Source organism: Nannospalax galili, unplaced genomic scaffold, assembly GCF_000622305.1.
Source record: "Nannospalax galili isolate Female #2095 unplaced genomic scaffold, S.galili_v1.0 scaffold96, whole genome shotgun sequence".
Taxonomy (NCBI): Eukaryota; Metazoa; Chordata; class Mammalia; order Rodentia; family Spalacidae; genus Nannospalax; species Nannospalax galili.
Genome location: NW_008342018.1, coordinates 9907031 through 9919930, shown reverse-complemented (window position 1 = coordinate 9919930; position 12900 = coordinate 9907031). Strand labels below are relative to the sequence as shown.

Below are 12900 nucleotides of genomic sequence, written 5' to 3'. Positions count from 1 at the left end.
CACTCACAAGTTATTTTGATGTTGGCAAAAGTGCAAAGCTTTAGGGGTAAAAAATAAAAGACTTGGTCCAGCTCTGTGTTTTAGTACATAAGTGTAGAATAGTTATTTTACCTGATATATTTATGATGGAAGAGAAAATGATATCTTTTGCATCGTGTTCATCTGAGCATGAGGTAAGAATGTACATAAGGCAACAGAGAACCTGTTTGATAATTGGCAGTTTCCTTCCCAGTCTTTTCATCGTTAGAATCTGCCTTCTGTCTCTAAGAACTGCCACATGCCATGTGACCTCCAGGAAAACACTTAACCTCTCTGACTTTCAAATCCTCTGAATATAAAATAGGAACCTCAGACTGACTGATTCAAGGTCCCTCCAAGGACATTTCCACTGAAATATGAAATAACATGGTAGATTTCTCAAGCTATCACCTTCCCCTTTGTTCTCCTATAGCCGGCTGTTATCATAGGCTTGGTGAGCTAGACATAATTACTTTTTCCCTATGGAGTCAAGGAACAAACTAAATGGCAGTGTCCTTGAATAATTTATTTGACTCCCAGCATTAGTACATTATCATTGTTACTATGGAAGAAGTAATTTACATTTTGAAAGCATATTTTACTTCTTTTATCTCTGAACGTATTTTAATCCTTTTACTATTTAGAAGATATGACTCCATTATTTTATATCAATACTTTCCATATCCTATTATTTGGGTGGGGTCTGTTATTATCTGTGAAGTTTGATGAGGTTAATGCGCTGATACTCTAAGTGTCTACATTCAGTTAATGAATGTGAAACAGTTTCGGGAGTGTGCATACCAAGTAACACCTTATCAGCCCCTAGGTTTTTGTTTGCTTTCTGTCAGTGTGAGCTGTAGAATAATAGTTTATATGTATAAAACAGTATAATAATGAAAAGCAGATGTGAGACTTGAGAGTAAATTGTACTTTGGAAAAGAGATAATTTATAGTCAGACACAGACTCCAGTGAAGATTTCAACTATTAGCACAGTATCCTTGCCCACTAGGAAACTAATGTGAATTTAAGTTTCTTCCCTATAAAATGAGAAACTAGGGACTTCCAAGTTGATGCTCATATTAAATGAGAGTTTGCTTGTCATAGTACATTTAACTATTCTACACCAATTTAATGAATTATTCTCATTACTAAGTTTACTTGATCATTCATATCAATACTTTAGCTTGCAAACAGTTATTAGGTGAGGGGACGTGACAATGCAAGTAGTATTACATGGTAACGGACAACAATAGCTAAACGTTTCTTAGAATAAATGTGCCAGAGTTGGTTCCGAGGTAAAGAAAGCATAACATAGGAAAAAAGGAAGCAGAAGGCCTGGGTGTGGGTGTGAGTGATTCACTTTTAATCTTATGGCTCCCTAGCAATGCGAGGTATTTTTGTCAGTATTCTAGTTTTCATCATTCCAGCAACGTGGTATCCACTCATCTCAATGTGCCTGTGACTTGCTAGAACCAATGAGTTTTTTATAGTTATGACATGAATTTATGGCCAGATGGTCACTGTTCTTCTGGAACCCCTGCTCCCAAGATGATAATGTGGAGCAGAGGTCTCAGCTTATTAGAGAAAGCTATAAGAAATGAACAGGAACTAAATATGTGCTGGATTAACACATTTTTCTTTTGACACTTTTAAAGTTATTTATTGGAAATCATATTCTTTTTAGACCCTCTTATTATTTTGCCATACAAGAGTAAAACTCAAGTAATATAAATATTTAACATTTTGGTAAAAAATTAATAGTTGGAAAAAAGATGCAAAACAACCAAGAGGCAAAAAGCTTTTAGCAACAATACTGTGTACAGCATCTTTTGCTCATGTGAGCACCCAGGACAATGGGTCATTTTCTCTTCTTATTTTATATTTCATCTCGAAAACAGCCCTTCGTTGGAGCACCAAAAGCTTTCTCCTTCCTTTTTAAAAGACTAGAACAGCTCTATTTACAAATACTTTTCAGGCTTTAAGTCTGTGAAGGTGTCATCCAGCAACTTCCTTCTAAAAATAAGAAGTACCTTCATATTTCCTTTAAATCAAACCTGTTTCAGTCTATTCTAAGCAAAAATAAAAAGAGAAACACAGTTCAAGAGTGCTATCAAACAAATAACTGCTTCACAGAAGTATTGACGTAAACAAGGTCACTTCAATAGCTAGAAAGGTACATGTATTTCCTAGTCAACGGCAAATATTAACAGCTCCAAGTATAGATACCCAGGGGGTACATAGGCCAAAAGCAAACAGTTATTAAAGAATCAATAGATAAAAATTAACTATAATCCTGCTTTGTCAAACTATGTTCTTGTTCTCTATAGGTTTTTAATACTGATCAGAAAACTCGAGCTGTAACGATCTACAGCCCTGAATCTATTCTAAAAGTCAGTAACTATCAGATCAGCTGAGAGTAGGAAACCACCAGAGCAACGCAAACAAGGCTGAAATTTCAAAATAGAAAATTAATGAAAGATTTTTGTAAATCGATTTAAAAAAATCTATCTCCTAAAAATCACCCTAAATATCATCATTCAGTTCTGTATTCTGAGAAATTCTTTTTAGTTTTGTTTTTCATATTTCCAACATGCTCTTAATGGATAGTTGAGTTTTTCCTGAGAGGTGCCTCTCAAATGTTTTATAACCAGTTCAATGGTTTTTGCTGAAGTCCTTTGACCTTTATATAATCTCCCAAGTAATAGATATCGCCTAGTCCCTTCTATAGGGGTGTATTATTAGCATCATAGCCGCATTTTTTTCTTGCTTTGCAAACAAATGTCATTTACTACATTAGATTTGCCAAATCTCTGACTACAAAGAACATGCAGCTTTACAAATGCTTTCAAACTCATTTTGTCCATTTCTCTATCACTTTTATTCTGCTTCCAAGTTTGAAATATTTAAAAGATAATCTCTAATAACTAGAGTGGACAGTTGTAGATATTGTAGTAGATTTGAAACTCTCAAATTAAAACTCTGTATGGAGAAGTAAATACCATGATCTGTGAGATCTTTTTGATAAGCAGTGGGTTGATTTTAGAAGTGTTTACAATGGTTTTGACACCAACACAATATTTTACAAGCTAAGGAAAAGAGGCTTTTGATTTTTTTTCTTTTTTTTTTTCAGTGCTGAGTTATATATACCTCTGGCCCTATCTTTCCTTTTGTTGTCTCTTCTGTTATTATATTTCATTATGTAACAATATTCAAACAATTACCTTAAACATAAGCCAGTATTTAATATTTAAAACCAATTGAATAATTCATTAAATTAAAATTAACTTATTGGAATTGACAATGATTTCTCTCCATGGGCAACAAACTGCTTATATTTTATAATTTTAGGGGAGAAACCCCACATAAAATACAAGTTAGGGCTAGCTAGTGGATTTTCTCAAATTTCACATTAAACTTTGAGAAAAATATACAGACATATTTTAAGTAATGCAATTCTAACTAGATAGTTACAGGAATGTCACAATTAACTTAACTGTTTATAATGAAATTGTAGGCATTTTCCTATATTCTTCAGCAGAATAAGATGTTCATAGATTTATGTACTTTCTCTTATGCCGCCTGCTTCCACCACCTCCAAGTGCTCTTTAATAAGAGTAAATTGGAATACCTGTTCTAAAAATATATTAATTTCTTAGAAATGTTAAATGAAACATTTGCTTGGTATTTTCCAAAAGCCATCATTTTGACACCAAATTTTTCATACCTCAAACATACATGTGGCATTAAATGAGAACTTGAATTTTGCTTTAGTTTTGGTTTTTCTATCAATACAAATCTTTTTAATATATGAATTGCTGGAATGAACTTAAGCTATGAATTATAAGTTACATTGAAAAGCTTTGGTACTCATGGAAATATTTTGACACCCTGGGTTTTCAAACTATTTCTTTGTCTCCCAATTCATCTTACTTGGAGTAAAGGCAAACATTTACATTTGAGTTTGACTCAGTGACACAGCACACTCCACAGCATTCAAGTACTATCAGGCAAACGCAGTCCTGCAAGGATACATTTCCTTATAGGTCAGTCCTCAAAGGAGAACTACCTTAATTAACCTGTAGTATATCTGACCAAAGAAACCTTTTAAAATAGTGTTTACGTTAGGATCTGTAGCCTCCTTTCAAAGGTCCTGAAGGTCTTGTACATGTCCACGAGGTGTCATCATCTTCTCATAGATACAGGGGTGATAAGAAGCTTTTCTTTCATCAGAGAAAAGCATATGGTGCTGTGGCAGTATTCCCATTTTATTGGCACAGAGGCCCATCTATGTAAAGACTAGAATGCAGTGTCTGCAATTCCTCATAGACTTTAGCAGCCACATGGCTGAAGATGACTTACGCCACACCAGCAGTGTATAGTCAGGGTAAGCTGGCCACTGGTACACTTCAGGGGAGACATAGTACCTGCTGTGTTTATCCCCAACAGGAGGGGCACCATGAAGATCATGACCGCTCCTAAAGGCTTGAACACCAATCAGTTCTAAACCTTGATGGTATTCAAAAAGATTTGACATGTGAGTAAATATATAATTATCAGCAGTCATCAGAAATTTGGCATGTGAACAGAAGGTATTTGTTCAACTGAACTGAAGAAGTAATTTTTAAAAAATATTTTATTGTTTTTATTTTTTGTGTATGAGTGTATTGCCTGCATGTATGTAAGTGCACCATGTTTTGCAATGCCCATGGAGGTCAGAGGAGGGCGTTGAATTTCCCTGGAATTGGAGTTACAGATGGTTGTTAGTCACCATGTGGGTGTTGGGAACTGAACCCAGGTCTTCTACAAGAGCAGTCAGTGGTCTAACCACTGAGCATCTCTCCAGCCCCTGAAGAAGTAATTTTAAAAGGTGATTGTAGAAAGCATCAACAAATTCTTGCTGTATTATATCATTGAACACTGGATGTTCCCAAATCAGTTAGTTCTGGTCTCCCTTCAGTGGACCAGAAGTTCCTAAGGCAATCAGAATATTCATGTTGGCATTAAGTTGAGCCTGAACATACTTCTCACTGTCCCAAATCTTTCTAATTACAGAATGCCAGTCAAAGTTTTCAGGAGCAGTCATTACAAACAGTAAAAAGAGGGTATCTTGAGCTTAACTCTTCTTTTTTAAAAATATTTTATTTATTATTTTAATTTCCAGTGTATGAGTATAATACGTTCATGTAGGTAGGTGCAACCGATTCATGCAATGCCCGTGGAAGTCAGAAGAGGGCGTTGGGTCCCCTGGAACTAGAGTTACAGATGGTTGTTAGTTGCCATGTGGGTGCTGGGAATCAAACCCAGGTCCTTTGCAAGAGCAGTCAGTACTCTTATCCACTGAACCATCTCTCCAGCCCTTAACTCTTTTTTTATAGTCAAATATGAGTAGTGGGATAGCTCTGACCTCTGGTTAAGAGACAGAATCATGCACAAAATCAGCTGTTTATGAGGAACAGGACGTTACATGATTTACAATAGAATTATTGATTGGTGCCCCCAAACCATGAGGCTTAATATAAAACAAGTGGCAAATGAGTGGAAAAAAAAAACCTGCCATCATTTTTTTTTTTTTTTTCTGAACAAGAGTCTCAACCCTGTGCATTTATTGGAATAGGAAATAGAGACCAGGAAATGCAGCAGCTGAACCTGGAAGGGAAGAACTACTGCACAGCCAAAACATTGTACATATCTGATTCAGACAAGAGAAAACACTTCATGTTGTCTGTAAAGATGTTCTACAGCAACAGTGATGACACTGGTGTGTTTCTCAGCAAGCAGATAAAAGTAATCTTCAAACCTTCCAGAAAGAAGCAGTCATTGAAAAATGCTGACTTGTGCATTGCCTCAGGAACAAAGGTGGCTTTGTTTAATCGACTGCGATCTCAGACAGTTAGTACCAGATGCCTACATGTAGAAGGAGGCGATTTCCATGCCAATTCACAGCAGTGGGAAGCATTCTACATTCATCTCTTGGATGACGATGAATCAGGAGAGAAGTTCACTGTCCGAGATGGCTGCATCCGCTACGGACAGTGAAACACCTGTGCTCAGTCACTGGCATGGCACTCCTAGATTGGTAATTAGGAAAGTTGATAAGCAGTTGGCATTACTGGATGCAGACGATCCTGTATCACAACTCCACAAATGTGCATTTTACCTTAAGGATACAGAAAGAATGTACTTGTGCCTTTGTCAAGAAAGAATAATCCAATTTCAGGCCACTCCATGTCCAAAAGAACCAAATAAAGACATGATAAATGATGGAGCTTCCTGGACAATCATTAGCACAGAGAAGGCAGAGTATACATTTTACAAGGGAATGGGCCCTGTCCTTGCCCCAGTCACCCCCGTGTCTGTCGTAGAAAGTCTTCAGTTGAATGGTGGCAGGGACATAGTGATGCTTGAACTTACAGGACAGAACTTCACTCCAAATTTACGAGTGTGATTTGGTGATGTAGAAGCTGAAACAATGTACAGCGGTGGAGAGAACATGCTCTGTGTGGTCCCAGACATTTCTGTATTCTGAGAAGGCTGGAGATGGGTCCGGCAACCAGTCCAGGTTCCAGTAACTTTGGTTCGTAATGGTAGAATCATTTATTCCACCAGCCTTACCTTTACCTACACGCCAGAACCCGGGCCGCGGCCACATTGCAGCGAAGCAGGGGCTACCCTCTGTGCCAACTTAAGCCAAGTGCCCCCCAATGAATCGAACACAAACAGTGAGGGAAGTTACACAAATGCCAGCACAAACTCCACCAGTGTCACATCATCCACAGCAACCGTGGTGTCCTAACTACCGTCTTTTTGCTGGGACTTAAACTGACTTGAATGTGGCAAAAAGTTGACAAAAAGAAGGCAAGGAGAAAATGAACAATCGTTTGTGGTTTCTTGGGGAAACTTTTCATACCAGGTGGTAACTATTCAAAAACCCGTTGCCTGCAAATGCTGGTGTGAGATGCAGAAGCCACAGGGAAACAAAACATCAAGCTGTTGGAAATCAAGGTTTTCAGCTGTTTTTTTTTTTAATCTTTTTTTTAAAAATTATTTATTTAATAACCACATACTTAGAAGGAGTATTTCATTAAAATAGCATTGGCCTATTCAATAACAATTTCCTGAGCTACAATGCATCTCTATGGGGGCGCCGGGATCTCGGAGCGCCAGCTGCTGGGCGTGGCGCCAGTCTCCTGCAGCGGGGTGCGTTGGTCCTGCACCACTTCTGCCGTTTGGGTCCCTGGCTCTCCGCCACTGGCAGGTCCCTGCTTCTCCGCGTCGCTGAGGCTCTCTGCTACCGGGGCTGGCCCGGTCAGGTTCCGTCCCAATCCACCTTGCACTCTCTCTCTAAGTTCAGGACCCGGCAGCTGACAGGTCCTGAGGGGAGGTGCAGGACGGCGAAAGCTGGATTTCCGAGTTGTGGCTTCCGAAGAGACAGCTCTCTCCAGGAAGGCTGGATCGTAGGCAGTAAGACACAGAACTCAGCTCAGTCAGTGGTACAGCCCCTTTATTCAGTGACTCAGCTCGGCTCCAGGCCTTAGTGATCCAGCTTCGATTATTAAGGGAAAACCAGGATACTTTATACTGTGGGGGTAGTGGTAAAAGCCTTAGCTGATAGGTACTTTGTGGGATGCCCTATTTACATATGGAAGTGGGCTCCTGCTATGGTGTCAGACTGCCTGAAAATCACACAGGAAAAGCTGGCAGTTCCAGAGCCGGGGGCCATGGCTACTTCAAAAGATGAATCAGGAAGATGCCGGGAAGGCACCCTGCTGATAAAAGGAGTCTCTGCATATGAAGCCGAGCCCATAGGCTATCTGGACATGGAGAGACTGCTACTTTACGCAACAGGGGTCCCCAACACATCTCTTTCAAAACTGGGTGTACATTTTTAGGTTTACAGTTGAATTATTACACTTATACAATATCATACTCAGTATAAACCCTATAAGACATAAAATTAAATGAGGTTTTAACCTTTAAAAAGATCTTTGTCTCATTATTAAAATACAATTTCATACAGAAAAATTTATTTATTTTTTAATTATTTATTTAATAACCATATATATATAATTAGAAGGGGCATTTCATTACAACAGAATTGACATATTCAATAACAATTTCCAGAGCTAAGATGCGTCTCTTTCAAAATTGGCTGTAAATATTTAGGTTTACAGTTGAATTAATACAGTTATACAATATTGTACTCTGTATAAACCCTATAAGACATAAGATTAAATGAGGTTTTAAACTTTAAAAAAAGATCTCCATTTCATTTTTTAAATACACAATTTCATACAGAAAAATTCATTTTTAATACAATTGACACTAAGATGTACATGCATTTCTAATCTCTATATGTCTGATTATTACTAGTCACAACTGGTTACTTTCTGAGCTCCCTGGCACCTGAGCATGGATATAAAGTCATCAGGTAGATTTCAATGGTAATGTTTATCACATCTACTAATTATTAAGGAGAAAATTTTTATGCTTTGAAGAATTTTTTAAATTTATTATTTATATACTTACTTCCCAGGTAGCACCCTCTCATAGGTAGCACCCTCCCTTAGCCTCCCTCCCCTCACTAGAGCCCTTATACTCTGATATCCCTGCTACTGTCTGCTGTGTTATCAGCACCCCCAGCCATTCCCCACTACTTGCCCTTCTGGTGAATCTAGTCAGCCTATCTAGAGGTCTTTGTTTTAGGAGGTCAGCTGTTCCTCATCTAGCGGTAATCAGTTGTCAATATTCCTTTGGGTAAGATTGGGGTCTGCTGTTCATTTTCCCAGTCCTATGTTGGGTTACTATCTGGGAATCCCTTTGGCCATCCTGGCCAACAACTCAAAAGAAGGTATCACCTGTCTGGCATTGTTGCTTGTTATTTAGCCTTTAGCTATACATATGGACTCTTATGAAATTATATTGACCCCTTTCATCTTTGGTTATACTTTCCTTTTGGGTGTTTAAGGCCATACAGTTGGTCGAGATAAACCGATTTATTTTTACTCTTAAGGTCATTTGAGGATCTGTTCCTCAGGGGTCACATGGGCTTGGGAGGAGCCCCTGGCTCCTTTCTTTTACCAGTTCCACCTATGTGAAGATAAGCCAAAGGTCCTCCTCTACCATGGTTGGCTTCTCTTGGAAGCATGGAGGACATGATTCCTAGTAAGGGAGAAAGGGGGGAAATGGGGGCACCTTAAGTGGGAAAACCATGATGGAGGGGTGAGACAATGCGAGAGATAAACAATGCCTAGCTAGTTTTGAAAACCAGAGAGAACCATATTACTCCTACAACCTACTGACAAATTATACATAGCAGATCAAGAAATATATGTCTAGGTAAGGTTTGTCTGACAACAACTGGTCTTTACCCAAGATTCATCTACATGACACATAGTAATTAAAAATACCAGACTGGTAGAACTAACCTCCTTGGGTATTTAACAGACATATTTTGAGATCTATAATAATTCGGTCAGAGGGACATAAAGGACACTTTTTGCTCCTTGCTCTCCTAGGTTGACTAGTTCCAGGGGACTATGAGCATCTCTCAAAATGTCCTATAATGATGGTGGGTCACCTGTCCTCTTGATCAAGGAGGCCGAGGAGACCCCACCAGATGGACTTGAACCAGTCAGTGTCCAGTCTATAAAACTGCCATCTTTTGACTCTTCTGCTAATAACAACATTCTTATCTCTACTCATGTCTGTTATAAATAGGAGCTTGCCTAAGAGATAGAAGCAACCCAAGTGGCCCTAAACTGGCAAGTGGATAATGGAAATGTGGTTCATTTACACAATGGAGTGCTACTCAGTGCTAAAGAAAGATGAAATCATGAAATTTGCAGGTAAATGGATGGAACTAAAAACTGTAATACTAAGTGAAGTAACACAGATCAGAAAAAATAAACGACACATGTTTTCCCTCATTTGTGGATTCTAGCACCAAATCCTTATATGTGAGTATATATGCTGATGTAACTTCAGGAATCAGGAAAATGGAAAGGAATCAGGGAAGTAAAGGGAAAGATAGAACAATAGAAGACAGGTGTTACCAAGAGGTGAATATGTAAAATGGGGGTATTTAAATGGAAAAGGGAGAGGGAGGATTATACAAGGAACTATGGGGATAAAGGGGAAGAAGGAGCTCGAGAGGTGGGACCATAGGAGACAGGAATTATCAAGGGAGAAATGAGGAAAGTGGGGGATTCTTTAAATGGGGAGGGTGTAGAGGAGGGGTTAGAGAGGGAAGAGAAAGGAGAGATAAATAATGCCTAGTTAGTGTAAAAAACCAGAGGGAATTGTATTAGTCCAAAAACCTACTGACAAATTACTTATACAATGTCTCTATGTGAGTCCATGTGTATAGCTGAATGCTACATAACAAGAAACAGTGCCAGGAAGAAGAAACTTTCCTTTGAGTTGTTGGCCAGGGTTGTCTAGGAGACTCCAAAAATTAGACAGGCTATTCCCACAGTTGTTGATGGCCTCCCAGAACTTGAAGGTAAGACCCTACTGCTGAAGACAGAACATACTTTGGACACAGGATTTGGAGCAATGGAGTTGGAATTGACCTGGAAGCCACTTCCCCTGAAGGCCAGCTCTCATAGCTTTGGAGAACACTCTAAAAGCTATTAAGGAAGAATATCAATTGATGGTCAATCCCAGCTTTAAAAAGGCCTAATAACCATATCATTGCAAAGGACATTGGTGCATTATTGGTTCTTTTATCTTGGGGGTAATCAAAAACTACCTAATTGGACTTAAAGACACTCAGTTAAAGGAAATTTGTGTGATATTGTAAACATAGCCAAATATATATAGCTGGAGATATCATAGATCTTAGAGAAAACCCCAAAGATGTCACATACCTAGACAAATGTAATTTCTTACTATGTGCCAAATTTTAATCCTTATGTTTACAGACAAGTATTCCAGACACTGCTTGTCAAAGAAGCTTCTTTTGCAAAATTGTAAGATCCAGTGAGGAGGTGGGTGGTCATATGGAAAAAGAATCCTACAAGCTCCTGGGACTTTGCTCATATGAACCTACAGCAATGGTGTCAGCATGTATAAGGCCCATGCAAACTCAAGCAGACAAAAATGCAGCACAGGTCCCAGTCTCAGTTGAAGAATTATTGGCAGTTGCTTACTGCTGGGTGAGGAAGAGTTGATATTCTTAAAGAGAGAAACTCTAGTTAGGCTGACTAGATGAGTGAACTTGTACTGAGAGATGTCTGGGGACACTAAATTGATAAAACAGACCTTGACACAAATGACAGAGTGTATGAATTCCAATGGGGTATGGGTCTATGGTAGGGTGCCAGTGGGGAAGGGGTATAAAGATAATTAAGAATGATTAAGATGTTTTCTATGAAATACACAAAAATTCAATAAAAAATTTAGAAAAAATGACAAAGATATTCTGTGTGAAATATACAAAAATTCAATGAGATTTACAAAAAAGAGAGGAAAAAATGGGAGCTTGCTTCTTCAAAATTTAGAACTTTGTATTTTGTAAAATAGATTATATATGTTGGTCATATGAAATGAGAAAAGATATTATTTCACACAACATTCTTTTCTAACATTGGCTTCTTTGGGATTGGCAAAGAATGGAGCACATTATAGAAAGAGGACACTGGCATGTCAAAATTTTAGCCTGGCATTCTTTTTTAAGTTATAGCTTGATGCAGCCAAGCCATGTGGCTCCTTCCATGAATGTGATCTGTGATTGTGAAGGGGGCCACAAGCAGGACACTGAGAAGATTTCAGAAATGTCTCCGGGGTAGACACTCCACCAAAGAATCAGTAAGGGTTCTGCTGCCTCCTGGAATCTGGACCTTGGGACATTTTCCATCTAGAGCAGCATCTGTTGAGACTCACGAAACACTCCTTCAGTGCACTCAGTAATCACTCAGTTACAAGCTGTGAGGTTTTGAGTGGGCTGTGGTTCTCTGATAATCTTGGCTTAGGAGCAAGAACTCAAATTTTCTCACAGAACTTGTGGCTTGAGCTTCTGGGGGCCAAGTGTGAGCCAAGTCCCCAAACGTCCCAGTCACAGAGGGTTTTCTTTTAGAGGCAGAGGAAAAGTCACTGGTCTCAACAAAACTTGCAGACTTAAAATCTTGGGCCAGGCATCTGGGCCTGGTCCCAGAGACAGGGCTGAAGTGGCTCAGTAAGGTGTGCCTGATCAGGGGTCCTGACTGAGGCCCCTGTGTCACTTTGGGAGCCTCCCTCACATGACAGGCTTAACACATTTTGTTAGCTTAATATGAACTTTATTTTTCTGACATGTGTTGAAGATGAGGTTTATGAAAAAGCAGATGCAAGGGTTGCAGCAGTTCTTGACCTGGTAGACTGAAAGGGAGAGAGATGAAAGAAAACTGTCATTTAGAGAAAGGGCCAGTCAAGCACCTGTGCTAGACTGTAGTTTGCAGTTAAAGATCAAAGGCCCAAGTTCTGCCCACTGCCCAATGGCCACTCCCACTGCTACTGACCTAGTTCTTCCACAAACCAGTTGTATAAAGGTACCATTAGATATGCAAATATGCTTAAGAGGATCCTTGTAATCTTTTAAGGACTTTGTTTGTTACATAGCTAAGAATATGCTAAAGAAACCCTAAGTTATGTTTAGGTGTTTTCCTATGTTATTTTAAGATAACAAAGATAAAAGCAGTGCAAGCACAGGCAAAAAACCCCACAACTGCCTTTAAGGGTTATCCATGCATCCTACGCATGGTCTTCAAGATCCTTCCATTCTATATTAACTTAGCCTCGCTACCTCTCTAGTCTCATCTCATCCAATGGTCTTTGCTCCCATTTTTGTATTAGTTACATTCATCATTTTGTGACAGAATCCCTGAGAGAGTTTATGGGAGGAA

General features: G+C 38.9%; 2 pseudogenes; one reads left to right on the top strand and one right to left on the bottom strand.

The window, feature by feature from the left end:
- Window positions 1-4022: 4022 nt before the first annotated feature.
- On the bottom strand, window positions 4023-5576 carry LOC103738026 (annotated as a pseudogene).
- A 17-nt stretch (window positions 5577-5593) lies between these two features.
- LOC103738025 lies at window positions 5594-6878 on the top strand (annotated as a pseudogene).
- The last annotated feature ends 6022 nt before the right edge of the window (window positions 6879-12900 follow it).